This window comes from Anomaloglossus baeobatrachus, unplaced genomic scaffold, assembly GCF_048569485.1.
Source record: "Anomaloglossus baeobatrachus isolate aAnoBae1 unplaced genomic scaffold, aAnoBae1.hap1 Scaffold_2735, whole genome shotgun sequence".
NCBI lineage: Eukaryota > Metazoa > Chordata > Amphibia > Anura > Aromobatidae > Anomaloglossus > Anomaloglossus baeobatrachus.
Window position 1 is genome coordinate 1 of NW_027442234.1, and position 23,562 is coordinate 23,562.

Sequence of the window (23,562 nt, forward strand, 5' to 3'; positions counted from 1 at the left end):
TCAGATTCATTGCAGTGGGCGGCGGCTGCAAAACGCACCATTCTTCTTGTTTTGGCTCTGCAAAGCAGCCTTTTCAAGGGTTGGCTTGGGTGACAAAATGTCTTGTGTAGGCGTGGGTTTGTCTCCCTCTCGCTCTCTCTCCCTAAGATGTGTCCGGCATAGGCCAGGGTGCCACTCGAGGCCCAAACCAATTCTGGTTATCGCTTCTCGGCCTTTTGGCTAAGATCAAGTGTAGTATCTGTTCTTATCAGTTTAATATCTGATACGTCCCCTATCTGGGGACCATATATTAAATGGATTTTTAGAACAGGGAGATGGAAAAAGAGCTTGCTCTGTCCACTCCACGCATTGACCTGGTATTGCAGTACCTCCAGGAACGGTGCACCCCTTCTTAACCCAGTTTCCAAAAGCAGAACTCAATTCACCTGATTCATATTAGCCCGATTTAATGAATTGGAAGAAAGCATACGTCTTCATATGCACCTCAATTTGGCCCATTCACTTTTCACACTTCCTCCTTTTGTTTTTTATCTTTCACACTTTTGACTTTCTTTATTCATCCAAATAGCAAACTCATCACCACTCAACCTGACCAACTCGGCTATGTCCCCGTGCTGCAGTTCTCTGTCTTATCTAGATCATTTGCAATTGAATGGAATAGATCCCTTTTGGACAAAGTGGATTCACCTGCTGCTGCAGTGACCACAGGTGTGATAACATCTAGAATTGGCATCTGGTGCGATCTCTCCGCTTCCACTCCAAAGAAAGTTACCTGTTTATTCCTATCATGCATTGGTTTTTGGGGTTTTCTTTGAGTAATGATGATCTCTTTAGTAGTCTGTTGGCGCCCTCTCCTGGAGGAATAGTTTGCTTGCTCTTGGACATTCTAAAAGAGAGGTCATGATAGACATTGAGCTTCTGAGCTCAATTGGGGACAGTCATGGGTGATGAATGTTTGCAACCTACTGCGAAGCCTCATACCGCAATATAAGGAACGTCAAATACTAAGAAAGGGCGGCCTATGAAAGAATTACTACTTTCAATAAGTACACTTAAACGGCTAATTGGGAATAGAAAAACTGTAAAAAGCCCTCTGAGAAAGCCCCCCTCTAACCTTTGATAGTAAGCTTTTCTGTAGTCTGCATGTTGATGTATTTTCCGTTTGAACTGTGCACAACATGAAGAGACGGAACACTGGCGGCTTGTCACAATGCCCCCCGATGACATCACAATAGCGCTGCTGCCTAGAAAACAAGCTGCGCAGAAGAAGTTGTTCTTTGGGTGGGAGGGTGGGCTAGTGGAAGGAGGGGGCAATCTCTTTTTTTCCCGGGTGGTAGGGGGATGACAGGAGAAGGGAAGCGGGTGGTGAGAAAGGTACAGAGGGCAGGGTTTGGGGGCTGGGAAGGAAAGGGAAAAGATTAGGGTTTGGGGATGATGAAAGGGCTTTCTACGGGTAAGGATGGCAAAGGGTGGCAGTGACGGAAAGTCAGGCAACCTGTCCTGTCCGTCTTTTTGTATCGTGAATTGGAAAGACTGCAAGGGGGAGGGGAGTTGCTTGCGCCCTAAAGGAGGAGTTATTCAGATTCATTGCAGTGGGCGGCGGCTGCAAAACGCACCATTCTTCTTGTTTTGGCTCTGCAAAGCAGCCTTTTCAAGGGTTGGCTTGGGTGACAAAATGTCTTGTGTAGGCGTGGGTTTGTCTCCCTCTCGCTCTCTCTCCCTAAGATGTGTCCGGCATAGGCCAGGGTGCCACTCGAGGCCCAAACCAATTCTGGTTATCGCTTCTCGGCCTTTTGGCTAAGATCAAGTGTAGTATCTGTTCTTATCAGTTTAATATCTGATACGTCCCCTATCTGGGGACCATATATTAAATGGATTTTTAGAACAGGGAGATGGAAAAAGAGCTTGCTCTGTCCACTCCACGCATTGACCTGGTATTGCAGTACCTCCAGGAACGGTGCACCCCTTCTTAACCCAGTTTCCAAAAGCAGAACTCAATTCACCTGATTCATATTAGCCCGATTTAATGAATTGGAAGAAAGCATACGTCTTCATATGCACCTCAATTTGGCCCATTCTCTTTTCACACTTCCTCCTTTTGTTTTTTATCTTTCACACTTTTGACTTTCTTTATTCATCCAAATAGCAAACTCATCACCACTCAACCTGACCAACTCGGCTATGTCCCCGTGCTGCAGTTCTCTGTCTTATCTAGATCATTTGCAATTGAATGGAATAGATCCCTTTTGGACAAAGTGGATTCACCTGCTGCTGCAGTGACCACAGGTGTGATAACATCTAGAATTGGCATCTGGTGCGATCTCTCCGCTTCCACTCCAAAGAAAGTTACCTGTTTATTCCTATCATGCATTGGTTTTTGGGGTTTTCTTTGAGTAATGATGATCTCTTTAGTAGTCTGTTGGCGCCCTCTCCTGGAGGAATAGTTTGCTTGCTCTTGGACATTCTAAAAGAGAGGTCATGATAGACATTGAGCTTCTGAGCTCAATTGGGGACAGTCATGGGTGATGAATGTTTGCAACCTACTGCGAAGCCTCATACCGCAATATAAGGAACGTCAAATACTAAGAAAGGGCGGCCTATGAAAGAATTACTACTTTCAATAAGTACACTTAAACGGCTAATTGGGAATAGAAAAACTGTAAAAAGCCCTCTGAGAAAGCCCCCCTCTAACCTTTGATAGTAAGCTTTTCTGTAGTCTGCCTGTTGATGTATTTTCCGTTTGAACTGTGCACAACATGAAGAGACGGAACACTGGCGGCTTGTCACAATGCCCCCCGATGACATCACAATAGCGCTGCTGCCTAGAAAACAAGCTGCGCAGAAGAAGTTGTTCTTTGGGTGGGAGGGTGGGCTAGTGGAAGGAGGGGGCAATCTCTTTTTTTCCCGGGTGGTAGGGGGATGACAGGAGAAGGGAAGCGGGTGGTGAGAAAGGTACAGAGGGCAGGGTTTGGGGGCTGGGAAGGAAAGGGAAAAGATTAGGGTTTGGGGATGATGAAAGGGCTTTCTACGGGTAAGGATGGCAAAGGGTGGCAGTGACGGAAAGTCAGGCAACCTGTCCTGTCCGTCTTTTTGTATCGTGAATTGGAAAGACTGCAAGGGGGAGGGGAGTTGCTTGCGCCCTAAAGGAGGAGTTATTCAGATTCATTGCAGTGGGCGGCGGCTGCAAAACGCACCATTCTTCTTGTTTTGGCTCTGCAAAGCAGCCTTTTCAAGGGTTGGCTTGGGTGACAAAATGTCTTGTGTAGGCGTGGGTTTGTCTCCCTCTCGCTCTCTCTCCCTAAGATGTGTCCGGCATAGGCCAGGGTGCCACTCGAGGCCCAAACCAATTCTGGTTATCGCTTCTCGGCCTTTTGGCTAAGATCAAGTGTAGTATCTGTTCTTATCAGTTTAATATCTGATACGTCCCCTATCTGGGGACCATATATTAAATGGATTTTTAGAACAGGGAGATGGAAAAAGAGCTTGCTCTGTCCACTCCACGCATTGACCTGGTATTGCAGTACCTCCAGGAACGGTGCACCCCTTCTTAACCCAGTTTCCAAAAGCAGAACTCAATTCACCTGATTCATATTAGCCCGATTTAATGAATTGGAAGAAAGCATACGTCTTCATATGCACCTCAATTTGGCCCATTCACTTTTCACACTTCCTCCTTTTGTTTTTTATCTTTCACACTTTTGACTTTCTTTATTCATCCAAATAGCAAACTCATCACCACTCAACCTGACCAACTCGGCTATGTCCCCGTGCTGCAGTTCTCTGTCTTATCTAGATCATTTGCAATTGAATGGAATAGATCCCTTTTGGACAAAGTGGATTCACCTGCTGCTGCAGTGACCACAGGTGTGATAACATCTAGAATTGGCATCTGGTGCGATCTCTCCGCTTCCACTCCAAAGAAAGTTACCTGTTTATTCCTATCATGCATTGGTTTTTGGGGTTTTCTTTGAGTAATGATGATCTCTTTAGTAGTCTGTTGGCGCCCTCTCCTGGAGGAATAGTTTGCTTGCTCTTGGACATTCTAAAAGAGAGGTCATGATAGACATTGAGCTTCTGAGCTCAATTGGGGACAGTCATGGGTGATGAATGTTTGCAACCTACTGCGAAGCCTCATACCGCAATATAAGGAACGTCAAATACTAAGAAAGGGCGGCCTATGAAAGAATTACTACTTTCAATAAGTACACTTAAACGGCTAATTGGGAATAGAAAAACTGTAAAAAGCCCTCTGAGAAAGCCCCCCTCTAACCTTTGATAGTAAGCTTTTCTGTAGTCTGCCTGTTGATGTATTTTCCGTTTGAACTGTGCACAACATGAAGAGACGGAACACTGGCGGCTTGTCACAATGCCCCCCGATGACATCACAATAGCGCTGCTGCCTAGAAAACAAGCTGCGCAGAAGAAGTTGTTCTTTGGGTGGGAGGGTGGGCTAGTGGAAGGAGGGGGCAATCTCTTTTTTTCCCGGGTGGTAGGGGGATGACAGGAGAAGGGAAGCGGGTGGTGAGAAAGGTACAGAGGGCAGGGTTTGGGGGCTGGGAAGGAAAGGGAAAAGATTAGGGTTTGGGGATGATGAAAGGGCTTTCTACGGGTAAGGATGGCAAAGGGTGGCAGTGACGGAAAGTCAGGCAACCTGTCCTGTCCGTCTTTTTGTATCGTGAATTGGAAAGACTGCAAGGGGGAGGGGAGTTGCTTGCGCCCTAAAGGAGGAGTTATTCAGATTCATTGCAGTGGGCGGCGGCTGCAAAACGCACCATTCTTCTTGTTTTGGCTCTGCAAAGCAGCCTTTTCAAGGGTTGGCTTGGGTGACAAAATGTCTTGTGTAGGCGTGGGTTTGTCTCCCTCTCGCTCTCTCTCCCTAAGATGTGTCCGGCATAGGCCAGGGTGCCACTCGAGGCCCAAACCAATTCTGGTTATCGCTTCTCGGCCTTTTGGCTAAGATCAAGTGTAGTATCTGTTCTTATCAGTTTAATATCTGATACGTCCCCTATCTGGGGACCATATATTAAATGGATTTTTAGAACAGGGAGATGGAAAAAGAGCTTGCTCTGTCCACTCCACGCATTGACCTGGTATTGCAGTACCTCCAGGAACGGTGCACCCCTTCTTAACCCAGTTTCCAAAAGCAGAACTCAATTCACCTGATTCATATTAGCCCGATTTAATGAATTGGAAGAAAGCATACGTCTTCATATGCACCTCAATTTGGCCCATTCACTTTTCACACTTCCTCCTTTTGTTTTTTATCTTTCACACTTTTGACTTTCTTTATTCATCCAAATAGCAAACTCATCACCACTCAACCTGACCAACTCGGCTATGTCCCCGTGCTGCAGTTCTCTGTCTTATCTAGATCATTTGCAATTGAATGGAATAGATCCCTTTTGGACAAAGTGGATTCACCTGCTGCTGCAGTGACCACAGGTGTGATAACATCTAGAATTGGCATCTGGTGCGATCTCTCCGCTTCCACTCCAAAGAAAGTTACCTGTTTATTCCTATCATGCATTGGTTTTTGGGGTTTTCTTTGAGTAATGATGATCTCTTTAGTAGTCTGTTGGCGCCCTCTCCTGGAGGAATAGTTTGCTTGCTCTTGGACATTCTAAAAGAGAGGTCATGATAGACATTGAGCTTCTGAGCTCAATTGGGGACAGTCATGGGTGATGAATGTTTGCAACCTACTGCGAAGCCTCATACCGCAATATAAGGAACGTCAAATACTAAGAAAGGGCGGCCTATGAAAGAATTACTACTTTCAATAAGTACACTTAAACGGCTAATTGGGAATAGAAAAACTGTAAAAAGCCCTCTGAGAAAGCCCCCCTCTAACCTTTGATAGTAAGCTTTTCTGTAGTCTGCCTGTTGATGTATTTTCCGTTTGAACTGTGCACAACATGAAGAGACGGAACACTGGCGGCTTGTCACAATGCCCCCCGATGACATCACAATAGCGCTGCTGCCTAGAAAACAAGCTGCGCAGAAGAAGTTGTTCTTTGGGTGGGAGGGTGGGCTAGTGGAAGGAGGGGGCAATCTCTTTTTTTCCCGGGTGGTAGGGGGATGACAGGAGAAGGGAAGCGGGTGGTGAGAAAGGTACAGAGGGCAGGGTTTGGGGGCTGGGAAGGAAAGGGAAAAGATTAGGGTTTGGGGATGATGAAAGGGCTTTCTACGGGTAAGGATGGCAAAGGGTGGCAGTGACGGAAAGTCAGGCAACCTGTCCTGTCCGTCTTTTTGTATCGTGAATTGGAAAGACTGCAAGGGGGAGGGGAGTTGCTTGCGCCCTAAAGGAGGAGTTATTCAGATTCATTGCAGTGGGCGGCGGCTGCAAAACGCACCATTCTTCTTGTTTTGGCTCTGCAAAGCAGCCTTTTCAAGGGTTGGCTTGGGTGACAAAATGTCTTGTGTAGGCGTGGGTTTGTCTCCCTCTCGCTCTCTCTCCCTAAGATGTGTCCGGCATAGGCCAGGGTGCCACTCGAGGCCCAAACCAATTCTGGTTATCGCTTCTCGGCCTTTTGGCTAAGATCAAGTGTAGTATCTGTTCTTATCAGTTTAATATCTGATACGTCCCCTATCTGGGGACCATATATTAAATGGATTTTTAGAACAGGGAGATGGAAAAAGAGCTTGCTCTGTCCACTCCACGCATTGACCTGGTATTGCAGTACCTCCAGGAACGGTGCACCCCTTCTTAACCCAGTTTCCAAAAGCAGAACTCAATTCACCTGATTCATATTAGCCCGATTTAATGAATTGGAAGAAAGCATACGTCTTCATATGCACCTCAATTTGGCCCATTCACTTTTCACACTTCCTCCTTTTGTTTTTTATCTTTCACACTTTTGACTTTCTTTATTCATCCAAATAGCAAACTCATCACCACTCAACCTGACCAACTCGGCTATGTCCCCGTGCTGCAGTTCTCTGTCTTATCTAGATCATTTGCAATTGAATGGAATAGATCCCTTTTGGACAAAGTGGATTCACCTGCTGCTGCAGTGACCACAGGTGTGATAACATCTAGAATTGGCATCTGGTGCGATCTCTCCGCTTCCACTCCAAAGAAAGTTACCTGTTTATTCCTATCATGCATTGGTTTTTGGGGTTTTCTTTGAGTAATGATGATCTCTTTAGTAGTCTGTTGGCGCCCTCTCCTGGAGGAATAGTTTGCTTGCTCTTGGACATTCTAAAAGAGAGGTCATGATAGACATTGAGCTTCTGAGCTCAATTGGGGACAGTCATGGGTGATGAATGTTTGCAACCTACTGCGAAGCCTCATACCGCAATATAAGGAACGTCAAATACTAAGAAAGGGCGGCCTATGAAAGAATTACTACTTTCAATAAGTACACTTAAACGGCTAATTGGGAATAGAAAAACTGTAAAAAGCCCTCTGAGAAAGCCCCCCTCTAACCTTTGATAGTAAGCTTTTCTGTAGTCTGCCTGTTGATGTATTTTCCGTTTGAACTGTGCACAACATGAAGAGACGGAACACTGGCGGCTTGTCACAATGCCCCCCGATGACATCACAATAGCGCTGCTGCCTAGAAAACAAGCTGCGCAGAAGAAGTTGTTCTTTGGGTGGGAGGGTGGGCTAGTGGAAGGAGGGGGCAATCTCTTTTTTTCCCGGGTGGTAGGGGGATGACAGGAGAAGGGAAGCGGGTGGTGAGAAAGGTACAGAGGGCAGGGTTTGGGGGCTGGGAAGGAAAGGGAAAAGATTAGGGTTTGGGGATGATGAAAGGGCTTTCTACGGGTAAGGATGGCAAAGGGTGGCAGTGACGGAAAGTCAGGCAACCTGTCCTGTCCGTCTTTTTGTATCGTGAATTGGAAAGACTGCAAGGGGGAGGGGAGTTGCTTGCGCCCTAAAGGAGGAGTTATTCAGATTCATTGCAGTGGGCGGCGGCTGCAAAACGCACCATTCTTCTTGTTTTGGCTCTGCAAAGCAGCCTTTTCAAGGGTTGGCTTGGGTGACAAAATGTCTTGTGTAGGCGTGGGTTTGTCTCCCTCTCGCTCTCTCTCCCTAAGATGTGTCCGGCATAGGCCAGGGTGCCACTCGAGGCCCAAACCAATTCTGGTTATCGCTTCTCGGCCTTTTGGCTAAGATCAAGTGTAGTATCTGTTCTTATCAGTTTAATATCTGATACGTCCCCTATCTGGGGACCATATATTAAATGGATTTTTAGAACAGGGAGATGGAAAAAGAGCTTGCTCTGTCCACTCCACGCATTGACCTGGTATTGCAGTACCTCCAGGAACGGTGCACCCCTTCTTAACCCAGTTTCCAAAAGCAGAACTCAATTCACCTGATTCATATTAGCCCGATTTAATGAATTGGAAGAAAGCATACGTCTTCATATGCACCTCAATTTGGCCCATTCACTTTTCACACTTCCTCCTTTTGTTTTTTATCTTTCACACTTTTGACTTTCTTTATTCATCCAAATAGCAAACTCATCACCACTCAACCTGACCAACTCGGCTATGTCCCCGTGCTGCAGTTCTCTGTCTTATCTAGATCATTTGCAATTGAATGGAATAGATCCCTTTTGGACAAAGTGGATTCACCTGCTGCTGCAGTGACCACAGGTGTGATAACATCTAGAATTGGCATCTGGTGCGATCTCTCCGCTTCCACTCCAAAGAAAGTTACCTGTTTATTCCTATCATGCATTGGTTTTTGGGGTTTTCTTTGAGTAATGATGATCTCTTTAGTAGTCTGTTGGCGCCCTCTCCTGGAGGAATAGTTTGCTTGCTCTTGGACATTCTAAAAGAGAGGTCATGATAGACATTGAGCTTCTGAGCTCAATTGGGGACAGTCATGGGTGATGAATGTTTGCAACCTACTGCGAAGCCTCATACCGCAATATAAGGAACGTCAAATACTAAGAAAGGGCGGCCTATGAAAGAATTACTACTTTCAATAAGTACACTTAAACGGCTAATTGGGAATAGAAAAACTGTAAAAAGCCCTCTGAGAAAGCCCCCCTCTAACCTTTGATAGTAAGCTTTTCTGTAGTCTGCCTGTTGATGTATTTTCCGTTTGAACTGTGCACAACATGAAGAGACGGAACACTGGCGGCTTGTCACAATGCCCCCCGATGACATCACAATAGCGCTGCTGCCTAGAAAACAAGCTGCGCAGAAGAAGTTGTTCTTTGGGTGGGAGGGTGGGCTAGTGGAAGGAGGGGGCAATCTCTTTTTTTCCCGGGTGGTAGGGGGATGACAGGAGAAGGGAAGCGGGTGGTGAGAAAGGTACAGAGGGCAGGGTTTGGGGGCTGGGAAGGAAAGGGAAAAGATTAGGGTTTGGGGATGATGAAAGGGCTTTCTACGGGTAAGGATGGCAAAGGGTGGCAGTGACGGAAAGTCAGGCAACCTGTCCTGTCCGTCTTTTTGTATCGTGAATTGGAAAGACTGCAAGGGGGAGGGGAGTTGCTTGCGCCCTAAAGGAGGAGTTATTCAGATTCATTGCAGTGGGCGGCGGCTGCAAAACGCACCATTCTTCTTGTTTTGGCTCTGCAAAGCAGCCTTTTCAAGGGTTGGCTTGGGTGACAAAATGTCTTGTGTAGGCGTGGGTTTGTCTCCCTCTCGCTCTCTCTCCCTAAGATGTGTCCGGCATAGGCCAGGGTGCCACTCGAGGCCCAAACCAATTCTGGTTATCGCTTCTCGGCCTTTTGGCTAAGATCAAGTGTAGTATCTGTTCTTATCAGTTTAATATCTGATACGTCCCCTATCTGGGGACCATATATTAAATGGATTTTTAGAACAGGGAGATGGAAAAAGAGCTTGCTCTGTCCACTCCACGCATTGACCTGGTATTGCAGTACCTCCAGGAACGGTGCACCCCTTCTTAACCCAGTTTCCAAAAGCAGAACTCAATTCACCTGATTCATATTAGCCCGATTTAATGAATTGGAAGAAAGCATACGTCTTCATATGCACCTCAATTTGGCCCATTCACTTTTCACACTTCCTCCTTTTGTTTTTTATCTTTCACACTTTTGACTTTCTTTATTCATCCAAATAGCAAACTCATCACCACTCAACCTGACCAACTCGGCTATGTCCCCGTGCTGCAGTTCTCTGTCTTATCTAGATCATTTGCAATTGAATGGAATAGATCCCTTTTGGACAAAGTGGATTCACCTGCTGCTGCAGTGACCACAGGTGTGATAACATCTAGAATTGGCATCTGGTGCGATCTCTCCGCTTCCACTCCAAAGAAAGTTACCTGTTTATTCCTATCATGCATTGGTTTTTGGGGTTTTCTTTGAGTAATGATGATCTCTTTAGTAGTCTGTTGGCGCCCTCTCCTGGAGGAATAGTTTGCTTGCTCTTGGACATTCTAAAAGAGAGGTCATGATAGACATTGAGCTTCTGAGCTCAATTGGGGACAGTCATGGGTGATGAATGTTTGCAACCTACTGCGAAGCCTCATACCGCAATATAAGGAACGTCAAATACTAAGAAAGGGCGGCCTATGAAAGAATTACTACTTTCAATAAGTACACTTAAACGGCTAATTGGGAATAGAAAAACTGTAAAAAGCCCTCTGAGAAAGCCCCCCTCTAACCTTTGATAGTAAGCTTTTCTGTAGTCTGCCTGTTGATGTATTTTCCGTTTGAACTGTGCACAACATGAAGAGACGGAACACTGGCGGCTTGTCACAATGCCCCCCGATGACATCACAATAGCGCTGCTGCCTAGAAAACAAGCTGCGCAGAAGAAGTTGTTCTTTGGGTGGGAGGGTGGGCTAGTGGAAGGAGGGGGCAATCTCTTTTTTTCCCGGGTGGTAGGGGGATGACAGGAGAAGGGAAGCGGGTGGTGAGAAAGGTACAGAGGGCAGGGTTTGGGGGCTGGGAAGGAAAGGGAAAAGATTAGGGTTTGGGGATGATGAAAGGGCTTTCTACGGGTAAGGATGGCAAAGGGTGGCAGTGACGGAAAGTCAGGCAACCTGTCCTGTCCGTCTTTTTGTATCGTGAATTGGAAAGACTGCAAGGGGGAGGGGAGTTGCTTGCGCCCTAAAGGAGGAGTTATTCAGATTCATTGCAGTGGGCGGCGGCTGCAAAACGCACCATTCTTCTTGTTTTGGCTCTGCAAAGCAGCCTTTTCAAGGGTTGGCTTGGGTGACAAAATGTCTTGTGTAGGCGTGGGTTTGTCTCCCTCTCGCTCTCTCTCCCTAAGATGTGTCCGGCATAGGCCAGGGTGCCACTCGAGGCCCAAACCAATTCTGGTTATCGCTTCTCGGCCTTTTGGCTAAGATCAAGTGTAGTATCTGTTCTTATCAGTTTAATATCTGATACGTCCCCTATCTGGGGACCATATATTAAATGGATTTTTAGAACAGGGAGATGGAAAAAGAGCTTGCTCTGTCCACTCCACGCATTGACCTGGTATTGCAGTACCTCCAGGAACGGTGCACCCCTTCTTAACCCAGTTTCCAAAAGCAGAACTCAATTCACCTGATTCATATTAGCCCGATTTAATGAATTGGAAGAAAGCATACGTCTTCATATGCACCTCAATTTGGCCCATTCACTTTTCACACTTCCTCCTTTTGTTTTTTATCTTTCACACTTTTGACTTTCTTTATTCATCCAAATAGCAAACTCATCACCACTCAACCTGACCAACTCGGCTATGTCCCCGTGCTGCAGTTCTCTGTCTTATCTAGATCATTTGCAATTGAATGGAATAGATCCCTTTTGGACAAAGTGGATTCACCTGCTGCTGCAGTGACCACAGGTGTGATAACATCTAGAATTGGCATCTGGTGCGATCTCTCCGCTTCCACTCCAAAGAAAGTTACCTGTTTATTCCTATCATGCATTGGTTTTTGGGGTTTTCTTTGAGTAATGATGATCTCTTTAGTAGTCTGTTGGCGCCCTCTCCTGGAGGAATAGTTTGCTTGCTCTTGGACATTCTAAAAGAGAGGTCATGATAGACATTGAGCTTCTGAGCTCAATTGGGGACAGTCATGGGTGATGAATGTTTGCAACCTACTGCGAAGCCTCATACCGCAATATAAGGAACGTCAAATACTAAGAAAGGGCGGCCTATGAAAGAATTACTACTTTCAATAAGTACACTTAAACGGCTAATTGGGAATAGAAAAACTGTAAAAAGCCCTCTGAGAAAGCCCCCCTCTAACCTTTGATAGTAAGCTTTTCTGTAGTCTGCCTGTTGATGTATTTTCCGTTTGAACTGTGCACAACATGAAGAGACGGAACACTGGCGGCTTGTCACAATGCCCCCCGATGACATCACAATAGCGCTGCTGCCTAGAAAACAAGCTGCTCAGAAGAAGTTGTTCTTTGGGTGGGAGGGTGGGCTAGTGGAAGGAGGGGGCAATCTCTTTTTTTCCCGGGTGGTAGGGGGATGACAGGAGAAGGGAAGCGGGTGGTGAGAAAGGTACAGAGGGCAGGGTTTGGGGGCTGGGAAGGAAAGGGAAAAGATTAGGGTTTGGGGATGATGAAAGGGCTTTCTACGGGTAAGGATGGCAAAGGGTGGCAGTGACGGAAAGTCAGGCAACCTGTCCTGTCCGTCTTTTTGTATCGTGAATTGGAAAGACTGCAAGGGGGAGGGGAGTTGCTTGCGCCCTAAAGGAGGAGTTATTCAGATTCATTGCAGTGGGCGGCGGCTGCAAAACGCACCATTCTTCTTGTTTTGGCTCTGCAAAGCAGCCTTTTCAAGGGTTGGCTTGGGTGACAAAATGTCTTGTGTAGGCGTGGGTTTGTCTCCCTCTCGCTCTCTCTCCCTAAGATGTGTCCGGCATAGGCCAGGGTGCCACTCGAGGCCCAAACCAATTCTGGTTATCGCTTCTCGGCCTTTTGGCTAAGATCAAGTGTAGTATCTGTTCTTATCAGTTTAATATCTGATACGTCCCCTATCTGGGGACCATATATTAAATGGATTTTTAGAACAGGGAGATGGAAAAAGAGCTTGCTCTGTCCACTCCACGCATTGACCTGGTATTGCAGTACCTCCAGGAACGGTGCACCCCTTCTTAACCCAGTTTCCAAAAGCAGAACTCAATTCACCTGATTCATATTAGCCCGATTTAATGAATTGGAAGAAAGCATACGTCTTCATATGCACCTCAATTTGGCCCATTCACTTTTCACACTTCCTCCTTTTGTTTTTTATCTTTCACACTTTTGACTTTCTTTATTCATCCAAATAGCAAACTCATCACCACTCAACCTGACCAACTCGGCTATGTCCCCGTGCTGCAGTTCTCTGTCTTATCTAGATCATTTGCAATTGAATGGAATAGATCCCTTTTGGACAAAGTGGATTCACCTGCTGCTGCAGTGACCACAGGTGTGATAACATCTAGAATTGGCATCTGGTGCGATCTCTCCGCTTCCACTCCAAAGAAAGTTACCTGTTTATTCCTATCATGCATTGGTTTTTGGGGTTTTCTTTGAGTAATGATGATCTCTTTAGTAGTCTGTTGGCGCCCTCTCCTGGAGGAATAGTTTGCTTGCTCTTGGACATTCTAAAAGAGAGGTCATGATAGACATTGAGCTTCTGAGCTCAATTGGGGACAGTCATGGGTGATGAATGTTTGCAACCTACTGCGAAGCCTCATACCGCAATATAAGGAACGTCAAATACTAAGAAAGGGCGGCCTATGAAAGAATTACTACTTTCAATAAGTACACTTAAACGGCTAATTGGGAATAGAAAAACTGTAAAAAGCCCTCTGAGAAAGCCCCCCTCTAACCTTTGATAGTAAGCTTTTCTGTAGTCTGCCTGTTGATGTATTTTCCGTTTGAACTGTGCACAACATGAAGAGACGGAACACTGGCGGCTTGTCACAATGCCCCCCGATGACATCACAATAGCGCTGCTGCCTAGAAAACAAGCTGCGCAGAAGAAGTTGTTCTTTGGGTGGGAGGGTGGGCTAGTGGAAGGAGGGGGCAATCTCTTTTTTTCCCGGGTGGTAGGGGGATGACAGGAGAAGGGAAGCGGGTGGTGAGAAAGGTACAGAGGGCAGGGTTTGGGGGCTGGGAAGGAAAGGGAAAAGATTAGGGTTTGGGGATGATGAAAGGGCTTTCTACGGGTAAGGATGGCAAAGGGTGGCAGTGACGGAAAGTCAGGCAACCTGTCCTGTCCGTCTTTTTGTATCGTGAATTGGAAAGACTGCAAGGGGGAGGGGAGTTGCTTGCGCCCTAAAGGAGGAGTTATTCAGATTCATTGCAGTGGGCGGCGGCTGCAAAACGCACCATTCTTCTTGTTTTGGCTCTGCAAAGCAGCCTTTTCAAGGGTTGGCTTGGGTGACAAAATGTCTTGTGTAGGCGTGGGTTTGTCTCCCTCTCGCTCTCTCTCCCTAAGATGTGTCCGGCATAGGCCAGGGTGCCACTCGAGGCCCAAACCAATTCTGGTTATCGCTTCTCGGCCTTTTGGCTAAGATCAAGTGTAGTATCTGTTCTTATCAGTTTAATATCTGATACGTCCCCTATCTGGGGACCATATATTAAATGGATTTTTAGAACAGGGAGATGGAAAAAGAGCTTGCTCTGTCCACTCCACGCATTGACCTGGTATTGCAGTACCTCCAGGAACGGTGCACCCCTTCTTAACCCAGTTTCCAAAAGCAGAACTCAATTCACCTGATTCATATTAGCCCGATTTAATGAATTGGAAGAAAGCATACGTCTTCATATGCACCTCAATTTGGCCCATTCACTTTTCACACTTCCTCCTTTTGTTTTTTATCTTTCACACTTTTGACTTTCTTTATTCATCCAAATAGCAAACTCATCACCACTCAACCTGACCAACTCGGCTATGTCCCCGTGCTGCAGTTCTCTGTCTTATCTAGATCATTTGCAATTGAATGGAATAGATCCCTTTTGGACAAAGTGGATTCACCTGCTGCTGCAGTGACCACAGGTGTGATAACAGCTAGAATTGGCATCTGGTGCGATCTCTCCGCTTCCACTCCAAAGAAAGTTACCTGTTTATTCCTATCATGCATTGGTTTTTGGGGTTTTCTTTGAGTAATGATGATCTCTTTAGTAGTCTGTTGGCGCCCTCTCCTGGAGGAATAGTTTGCTTGCTCTTGGACATTCTAAAAGAGAGGTCATGATAGACATTGAGCTTCTGAGCTCAATTGGGGACAGTCATGGGTGATGAATGTTTGCAACCTACTGCGAAGCCTCATACCGCAATATAAGGAACGTCAAATACTAAGAAAGGGCGGCCTATGAAAGAATTACTACTTTCAATAAGTACACTTAAACGGCTAATTGGGAATAGAAAAACTGTAAAAAGCCCTCTGAGAAAGCCCCCCTCTAACCTTTGATAGTAAGCTTTTCTGTAGTCTGCCTGTTGATGTATTTTCCGTTTGAACTGTGCACAACATGAAGAGACGGAACACTGGCGGCTTGTCACAATGCCCCCCGATGACATCACAATAGCGCTGCTGCCTAGAAAACAAGCTGCGCAGAAGAAGTTGTTCTTTGGGTGGGAGGGTGGGCTAGTGGAAGGAGGGGGCAATCTCTTTTTTTCCCGGGTGGTAGGGGGATGACAGGAGAAGGGAAGCGGGTGGTGAGAAAGGTACAGAGGGCAGGGTTTGGGGGCTGGGAAGGAAAGGGAAAAGATTAGGGTTTGGGGATGATGAAAGGGCTTTCTACGGGTAAGGATGGCAAAGGGTGGCAGTGACGGAAAGTCAGGCAACCTGTCCTGTCCGTCTTTTTGTATCGTGAATTGGAAAGACTGCAAGGGGGAGGGGAGTTGCTTGCGCCCTAAAGGAGGAGTTATTCAGATTCATTGCAGTGGGCGGCGGCTGCAAAACGCACCATTCTTCTTGTTTTGGCTCTGCAAAGCAGCCTTTTCAAGGGTTGGCTTGGGTGACAAAATGTCTTGTGTAGGCGTGGGTTTGTCTCCCTCTCGCTCTCTCTCCCTAAGATGTGTCCGGCATAGGCCAGGGTGCCACTCGAGGCCCAAACCAATTCTGGTTATCGCTTCTCGGCCTTTTGGCTAAGATCAAGTGTAGTATCTGTTCTTATCAGTTTAATATCTGATACGTCCCCTATCTGGGGACCATATATTAAATGGATTTTTAGAACAGGGAGATGGAAAAAGAGCTTGCTCTGTCCACTCCACGCATTGACCTGGTATTGCAGTACCTCCAGGAACGGTGCACCCCTTCTTAACCCAGTTTCCAAAAGCAGAACTCAATTCACCTGATTCATATTAGCCCGATTTAATGAATTGGAAGAAAGCATACGTCTTCATATGCACCTCAATTTGGCCCATTCACTTTTCACACTTCCTCCTTTTGTTTTTTATCTTTCACACTTTTGACTTTCTTTATTCATCCAAATAGCAAACTCATCACCACTCAACCTGACCAACTCGGCTATGTCCCCGTGCTGCAGTTCTCTGTCTTATCTAGATCATTTGCAATTGAATGGAATAGATCCCTTTTGGACAAAGTGGATTCACCTGCTGCTGCAGTGACCACAGGTGTGATAACATCTAGAATTGGCATCTGGTGCGATCTCTCCGCTTCCACTCCAAAGAAAGTTACCTGTTTATTCCTATCATGCATTGGTTTTTGGGGTTTTCTTTGAGTAATGATGATCTCTTTAGTAGTCTGTTGGCGCCCTCTCCTGGAGGAATAGTTTGCTTGCTCTTGGACATTCTAAAAGAGAGGTCATGATAGACATTGAGCTTCTGAGCTCAATTGGGGACAGTCATGGGTGATGAATGTTTGCAACCTACTGCAAAGCCTCATACCGCAATATAAGGAACGTCAAATACTAAGAAAGGGCGGCCTATGAAAGAATTACTACTTTCAATAAGTACACTTAAACGGCTAATTGGGAATAGAAAAACTGTAAAAAGCCCTCTGAGAAAGCCCCCCTCTAACCTTTGATAGTAAGCTTTTCTGTAGTCTGCCTGTTGATGTATTTTCCGTTTGAACTGTGCACAACATGAAGAGACGGAACACTGGCGGCTTGTCACAATGCCCCCCGATGACATCACAATAGCGCTGCTGCCTAGAAAACAAGCTGCGCAGAAGAAGTTGTTCTTTGGGTGGGAGGGTGGGCTAGTGGAAGGAGGGGGCAATCTCTTTTTTTCCCGGGTGGTAGGGGGATGACAGGAGAAGGGAAGCGGGTGGTGAGAAAGGTACAGAGGGCAGGGTTTGGGGGCTGGGAAGGAAAGGGAAAAGATTAGGGTTTGGGGATGATGAAAGGGCTTTCTACGGGTAAGGATGGCAAAGGGTGGCAGTGACGGAAAGTCAGGCAACCTGTCCTGTCCGTCTTTTTGTATCGTGAATTGGAAAGACTGCAAGGGGGAGGGGAGTTGCTTGCGCCCTAAAGGAGGAGTTATTCAGATTCATTGCAGTGGGCGGCGGCTGCAAAACGCACCATTCTTCTTGTTTTGGCTCTGCAAAGCAGCCTTTTCAAGGGTTGGCTTGGGTGACAAAATGTCTTGTGTAGGCGTGGGTTTGTCTCCCTCTCGCTCTCTCTCCCTAAGATGTGTCCGGCATAGGCCAGGGTGCCACTCGAGGCCCAAACCAATTCTGGTTATCGCTTCTCGGCCTTTTGGCTAAGATCAAGTGTAGTATCTGTTCTTATCAGTTTAATATCTGATACGTCCCCTATCTGGGGACCATATATTAAATGGATTTTTAGAACAGGGAGATGGAAAAAGAGCTTGCTCTGTCCACTCCACGCATTGACCTGGTATTGCAGTACCTCCAGGAACGGTGCACCCCTTCTTAACCCAGTTTCCAAAAGCAGAACTCAATTCACCTGATTCATATTAGCCCGATTTAATGAATTGGAAGAAAGCATACGTCTTCATATGCACCTCAATTTGGCCCATTCACTTTTCACACTTCCTCCTTTTGTTTTTTATCTTTCACACTTTTGACTTTCTTTATTCATCCAAATAGCAAACTCATCACCACTCAACCTGACCAACTCGGCTATGTCCCCGTGCTGCAGTTCTCTGTCTTATCTAGATCATTTGCAATTGAATGGAATAGATCCCTTTTGGACAAAGTGGATTCACCTGCTGCTGCAGTGACCACAGGTGTGATAACATCTAGAATTGGCATCTGGTGCGATCTCTCCGCTTCCACTCCAAAGAAAGTTACCTGTTTATTCCTATCATGCATTGGTTTTTGGGGTTTTCTTTGAGTAATGATGATCTCTTTAGTAGTCTGTTGGCGCCCTCTCCTGGAGGAATAGTTTGCTTGCTCTTGGACATTCTAAAAGAGAGGTCATGATAGACATTGAGCTTCTGAGCTCAATTGGGGACAGTCATGGGTGATGAATGTTTGCAACCTACTGCGAAGCCTCATACCGCAATATAAGGAACGTCAAATACTAAGAAAGGGCGGCCTATGAAAGAATTACTACTTTCAATAAGTACACTTAAACGGCTAATTGGGAATAGAAAAACTGTAAAAAGCCCTCTGAGAAAGCCCCCCTCTAACCTTTGATAGTAAGCTTTTCTGTAGTCTGCCTGTTGATGTATTTTCCGTTTGAACTGTGCACAACATGAAGAGACGGAACACTGGCGGCTTGTCACAATGCCCCCCGATGACATCACAATAGCGCTGCTGCCTAGAAAACAAGCTGCGCAGAAGAAGTTGTTCTTTGGGTGGGAGGGTGGGCTAGTGGAAGGAGGGGGCAATCTCTTTTTTTCCCGGGTGGTAGGGGGATGACAGGAGAAGGGAAGCGGGTGGTGAGAAAGGTACAGAGGGCAGGGTTTGGGGGCTGGGAAGGAAAGGGAAAAGATTAGGGTTTGGGGATGATGAAAGGGCTTTCTACGGGTAAGGATGGCAAAGGGTGGCAGTGACGGAAAGTCAGGCAACCTGTCCTGTCCGTCTTTTTGTATCGTGAATTGGAAAGACTGCAAGGGGGAGGGGAGTTGCTTGCGCCCTAAAGGAGGAGTTATTCAGATTCATTGCAGTGGGCGGCGGCTGCAAAACGCACCATTCTTCTTGTTTTGGCTCTGCAAAGCAGCCTTTTCAAGGGTTGGCTTGGGTGACAAAATGTCTTGTGTAGGCGTGGGTTTGTCTCCCTCTCGCTCTCTCTCCCTAAGATGTGTCCGGCATAGGCCAGGGTGCCACTCGAGGCCCAAACCAATTCTGGTTATCGCTTCTCGGCCTTTTGGCTAAGATCAAGTGTAGTATCTGTTCTTATCAGTTTAATATCTGATACGTCCCCTATCTGGGGACCATATATTAAATGGATTTTTAGAACAGGGAGATGGAAAAAGAGCTTGCTCTGTCCACTCCACGCATTGACCTGGTATTGCAGTACCTCCAGGAACGGTGCACCCCTTCTTAACCCAGTTTCCAAAAGCAGAACTCAATTCACCTGATTCATATTAGCCCGATTTAATGAATTGGAAGAAAGCATACGTCTTCATATGCACCTCAATTTGGCCCATTCACTTTTCACACTTCCTCCTTTTGTTTTTTATCTTTCACACTTTTGACTTTCTTTATTCATCCAAATAGCAAACTCATCACCACTCAACCTGACCAACTCGGCTATGTCCCCGTGCTGCAGTTCTCTGTCTTATCTAGATCATTTGCAATTGAATGGAATAGATCCCTTTTGGACAAAGTGGATTCACCTGCTGCTGCAGTGACCACAGGTGTGATAACATCTAGAATTGGCATCTGGTGCGATCTCTCCGCTTCCACTCCAAAGAAAGTTACCTGTTTATTCCTATCATGCATTGGTTTTTGGGGTTTTCTTTGAGTAATGATGATCTCTTTAGTAGTCTGTTGGCGCCCTCTCCTGGAGGAATAGTTTGCTTGCTCTTGGACATTCTAAAAGAGAGGTCATGATAGACATTGAGCTTCTGAGCTCAATTGGGGACAGTCATGGGTGATGAATGTTTGCAACCTACTGCGAAGCCTCATACCGCAATATAAGGAACGTCAAATACTAAGAAAGGGCGGCCTATGAAAGAATTACTACTTTCAATAAGTACACTTAAACGGCTAATTGGGAATAGAAAAACTGTAAAAAGCCCTCTGAGAAAGCCCCCCTCTAACCTTTGATAGTAAGCTTTTCTGTAGTCTGCCTGTTGATGTATTTTCCGTTTGAACTGTGCACAACATGAAGAGACGGAACACTGGCGGCTTGTCACAATGCCCCCCGATGACATCACAATAGCGCTGCTGCCTAGAAAACAAGCTGCGCAGAAGAAGTTGTTCTTTGGGTGGGAGGGTGGGCTAGTGGAAGGAGGGGGCAATCTCTTTTTTTCCCGGGTGGTAGGGGGATGACAGGAGAAGGGAAGCGGGTGGTGAGAAAGGTACAGAGGGCAGGGTTTGGGGGCTGGGAAGGAAAGGGAAAAGATTAGGGTTTGGGGATGATGAAAGGGCTTTCTACGGGTAAGGATGGCAAAGGGTGGCAGTGACGGAAAGTCAGGCAACCTGTCCTGTCCGTCTTTTTGTATCGTGAATTGGAAAGACTGCAAGGGGGAGGGGAGTTGCTTGCGCCCTAAAGGAGGAGTTATTCAGATTCATTGCAGTGGGCGGCGGCTGCAAAACGCACCATTCTTCTTGTTTTGGCTCTGCAAAGCAGCCTTTTCAAGGGTTGGCTTGGGTGACAAAATGTCTTGTGTAGGCGTGGGTTTGTCTCCCTCTCGCTCTCTCTCCCTAAGATGTGTCCGGCATAGGCCAGGGTGCCACTCGAGGCCCAAACCAATTCTGGTTATCGCTTCTCGGCCTTTTGGCTAAGATCAAGTGTAGTATCTGTTCTTATCAGTTTAATATCTGATACGTCCCCTATCTGGGGACCATATATTAAATGGATTTTTAGAACAGGGAGATGGAAAAAGAGCTTGCTCTGTCCACTCCACGCATTGACCTGGTATTGCAGTACCTCCAGGAACGGTGCACCCCTTCTTAACCCAGTTTCCAAAAGCAGAACTCAATTCACCTGATTCATATTAGCCCGATTTAATGAATTGGAAGAAAGCATACGTCTTCATATGCACCTCAATTTGGCCCATTCACTTTTCACACTTCCTCCTTTTGTTTTTTATCTTTCACACTTTTGACTTTCTTTATTCATCCAAATAGCAAACTCATCACCACTCAACCTGACCAACTCGGCTATGTCCCCGTGCTGCAGTTCTCTGTCTTATCTAGATCATTTGCAATTGAATGGAATAGATCCCTTTTGGACAAAGTGGATTCACCTGCTGCTGCAGTGACCACAGGTGTGATAACATCTAGAATTGGCATCTGGTGCGATCTCTCCGCTTCCACTCCAAAGAAAGTTACCTGTTTATTCCTATCATGCATTGGTTTTTGGGGTTTTCTTTGAGTAATGATGATCTCTTTAGTAGTCTGTTGGCGCCCTCTCCTGGAGGAATAGTTTGCTTGCTCTTGGACATTCTAAAAGAGAGGTCATGATAGACATTGAGCTTCTGAGCTCAATTGGGGACAGTCATGGGTGATGAATGTTTGCAACCTACTGCGAAGCCTCATACCGCAATATAAGGAACGTCAAATACTAAGAAAGGGCGGCCTATGAAAGAATTACTACTTTCAATAAGTACACTTAAACGGCTAATTGGGAATAGAAAAACTGTAAAAAGCCCTCTGAGAAAGCCCCCCTCTAACCTTTGATAGTAAGCTTTTCTGTAGTCTGCCTGTTGATGTATTTTCCGTTTGAACTGTGCACAACATGAAGAGACGGAACACTGGCGGCTTGTCACAATGCCCCCCGATGACATCACAATAGCGCTGCTGCCTAGAAAACAAGCTGCGCAGAAGAAGTTGTTCTTTGGGTGGGAGGGTGGGCTAGTGGAAGGAGGGGGCAATCTCTTTTTTTCCCGGGTGGTAGGGGGATGACAGGAGAAGGGAAGCGGGTGGTGAGAAAGGTACAGAGGGCAGGGTTTGGGGGCTGGGAAGGAAAGGGAAAAGATTAGGGTTTGGGGATGATGAAAGGGCTTTCTACGGGTAAGGATGGCAAAGGGTGGCAGTGACGGAAAGTCAGGCAACCTGTCCTGTCCGTCTTTTTGTATCGTGAATTGGAAAGACTGCAAGGGGGAGGGGAGTTGCTTGCGCCCTAAAGGAGGAGTTATTCAGATTCATTGCAGTGGGCGGCGGCTGCAAAACGCACCATTCTTCTTGTTTTGGCTCTGCAAAGCAGCCTTTTCAAGGGTTGGCTTGGGTGACAAAATGTCTTGTGTAGGCGTGGGTTTGTCTCCCTCTCGCTCTCTCTCCCTAAGATGTGTCCGGCATAGGCCAGGGTGCCACTCGAGGCCCAAACCAATTCTGGTTATCGCTTCTCGGCCTTTTGGCTAAGATCAAGTGTAGTATCTGTTCTTATCAGTTTAATATCTGATACGTCCCCTATCTGGGGACCATATATTAAATGGATTTTTAGAACAGGGAGATGGAAAAAGAGCTTGCTCTGTCCACTCCACGCATTGACCTGGTATTGCAGTACCTCCAGGAACGGTGCACCCCTTCTTAACCCAGTTTCCAAAAGCAGAACTCAATTCACCTGATTCATATTAGCCCGATTTAATGAATTGGAAGAAAGCATACGTCTTCATATGCACCTCAATTTGGCCCATTCACTTTTCACACTTCCTCCTTTTGTTTTTTATCTTTCACACTTTTGACTTTCTTTATTCATCCAAATAGCAAACTCATCACCACTCAACCTGACCAACTCGGCTATGTCCCCGTGCTGCAGTTCTCTGTCTTATCTAGATCATTTGCAATTGAATGGAATAGATCCCTTTTGGACAAAGTGGATTCACCTGCTGCTGCAGTGACCACAGGTGTGATAACATCTAGAATTGGCATCTGGTGCGATCTCTCCGCTTCCACTCCAAAGAAAGTTACCTGTTTATTCCTATCATGCATTGGTTTTTGGGGTTTTCTTTGAGTAATGATGATCTCTTTAGTAGTCTGTTGGCGCCCTCTCCTGGAGGAATAGTTTGCTTGCTCTTGGACATTCTAAAAGAGAGGTCATGATAGACATTGAGCTTCTGAGCTCAATTGGGGACAGTCATGGGTGATGAATGTTTGCAACCTACTGCGAAGCCTCATACCGCAATATAAGGAACGTCAAATACTAAGAAAGGGCGGCCTATGAAAGAATTACTACTTTCAATAAGTACACTTAAACGGCTAATTGGGAATAGAAAAACTGTAAAAAGCCCTCTGAGAAAGCCCCCCTCTAACCTTTGATAGTAAGCTTTTCTGTAGTCTGCCTGTTGATGTATTTTCCGTTTGAACTGTGCACAACATGAAGAGACGGAACACTGGCGGCTTGTCACAATGCCCCCCGATGACATCACAATAGCGCTGCTGCCTAGAAAACAAGCTGCGCAGAAGAAGTTGTTCTTTGGGTGGGAGGGTGGGCTAGTGGAAGGAGGGGGCAATCTCTTTTTTTCCCGGGTGGTAGGGGGATGACAGGAGAAGGGAAGCGGGTGGTGAGAAAGGTACAGAGGGCAGGGTTTGGGGGCTGGGAAGGAAAGGGAAAAGATTAGGGTTTGGGGATGATGAAAGGGCTTTCTACGGGTAAGGATGGCAAAGGG

General features: G+C 46.3%; 15 non-coding genes across 15 annotated transcripts; all 15 read left to right on the forward strand.

The window, feature by feature from the left end:
- The first annotated feature begins 199 nt into the window (after nucleotides 1-199).
- LOC142265308 (U2 spliceosomal RNA) lies at nucleotides 200-390 on the forward strand. The gene has a single exon (XR_012731647.1). It is a non-coding gene; the product is annotated as a U2 spliceosomal RNA (small nuclear RNA).
- Nucleotides 391-1,777: 1,387 nt separating this feature from the next.
- LOC142265320 (U2 spliceosomal RNA) lies at nucleotides 1,778-1,968 on the forward strand. The gene has a single exon (XR_012731658.1). It is a non-coding gene; the product is annotated as a U2 spliceosomal RNA (small nuclear RNA).
- A 1,387-nt stretch (nucleotides 1,969-3,355) lies between these two features.
- On the forward strand, nucleotides 3,356-3,546 carry LOC142265332 (U2 spliceosomal RNA). Its single transcript, XR_012731669.1, has one exon. It is a non-coding gene; the product is annotated as a U2 spliceosomal RNA (small nuclear RNA).
- A 1,387-nt stretch (nucleotides 3,547-4,933) lies between these two features.
- On the forward strand, nucleotides 4,934-5,124 carry LOC142265234 (U2 spliceosomal RNA). Its single transcript, XR_012731585.1, has one exon. It is a non-coding gene; the product is annotated as a U2 spliceosomal RNA (small nuclear RNA).
- Nucleotides 5,125-6,511: 1,387 nt separating this feature from the next.
- LOC142265246 (U2 spliceosomal RNA) lies at nucleotides 6,512-6,702 on the forward strand. Its single transcript, XR_012731596.1, has one exon. It is a non-coding gene; the product is annotated as a U2 spliceosomal RNA (small nuclear RNA).
- A 1,387-nt stretch (nucleotides 6,703-8,089) lies between these two features.
- Nucleotides 8,090-8,280, forward strand: LOC142265258 (U2 spliceosomal RNA). The gene has a single exon (XR_012731607.1). It is a non-coding gene; the product is annotated as a U2 spliceosomal RNA (small nuclear RNA).
- Nucleotides 8,281-9,667: 1,387 nt separating this feature from the next.
- On the forward strand, nucleotides 9,668-9,858 carry LOC142265270 (U2 spliceosomal RNA). Its single transcript, XR_012731618.1, has one exon. It is a non-coding gene; the product is annotated as a U2 spliceosomal RNA (small nuclear RNA).
- A 1,387-nt stretch (nucleotides 9,859-11,245) lies between these two features.
- Nucleotides 11,246-11,436, forward strand: LOC142265282 (U2 spliceosomal RNA). Its single transcript, XR_012731628.1, has one exon. It is a non-coding gene; the product is annotated as a U2 spliceosomal RNA (small nuclear RNA).
- Nucleotides 11,437-12,823: 1,387 nt separating this feature from the next.
- Nucleotides 12,824-13,014, forward strand: LOC142265288 (U2 spliceosomal RNA). The gene has a single exon (XR_012731631.1). It is a non-coding gene; the product is annotated as a U2 spliceosomal RNA (small nuclear RNA).
- A 1,387-nt stretch (nucleotides 13,015-14,401) lies between these two features.
- LOC142265291 (U2 spliceosomal RNA) lies at nucleotides 14,402-14,592 on the forward strand. Its single transcript, XR_012731632.1, has one exon. It is a non-coding gene; the product is annotated as a U2 spliceosomal RNA (small nuclear RNA).
- Nucleotides 14,593-15,979: 1,387 nt separating this feature from the next.
- LOC142265292 (U2 spliceosomal RNA) lies at nucleotides 15,980-16,170 on the forward strand. Its single transcript, XR_012731633.1, has one exon. It is a non-coding gene; the product is annotated as a U2 spliceosomal RNA (small nuclear RNA).
- Nucleotides 16,171-17,557: 1,387 nt separating this feature from the next.
- LOC142265293 (U2 spliceosomal RNA) lies at nucleotides 17,558-17,748 on the forward strand. The gene has a single exon (XR_012731634.1). It is a non-coding gene; the product is annotated as a U2 spliceosomal RNA (small nuclear RNA).
- Nucleotides 17,749-19,135: 1,387 nt separating this feature from the next.
- LOC142265294 (U2 spliceosomal RNA) lies at nucleotides 19,136-19,326 on the forward strand. The gene has a single exon (XR_012731635.1). It is a non-coding gene; the product is annotated as a U2 spliceosomal RNA (small nuclear RNA).
- A 1,387-nt stretch (nucleotides 19,327-20,713) lies between these two features.
- LOC142265297 (U2 spliceosomal RNA) lies at nucleotides 20,714-20,904 on the forward strand. The gene has a single exon (XR_012731637.1). It is a non-coding gene; the product is annotated as a U2 spliceosomal RNA (small nuclear RNA).
- Nucleotides 20,905-22,291: 1,387 nt separating this feature from the next.
- On the forward strand, nucleotides 22,292-22,482 carry LOC142265298 (U2 spliceosomal RNA). Its single transcript, XR_012731638.1, has one exon. It is a non-coding gene; the product is annotated as a U2 spliceosomal RNA (small nuclear RNA).
- Nucleotides 22,483-23,562: the final 1,080 nt, after the last annotated feature.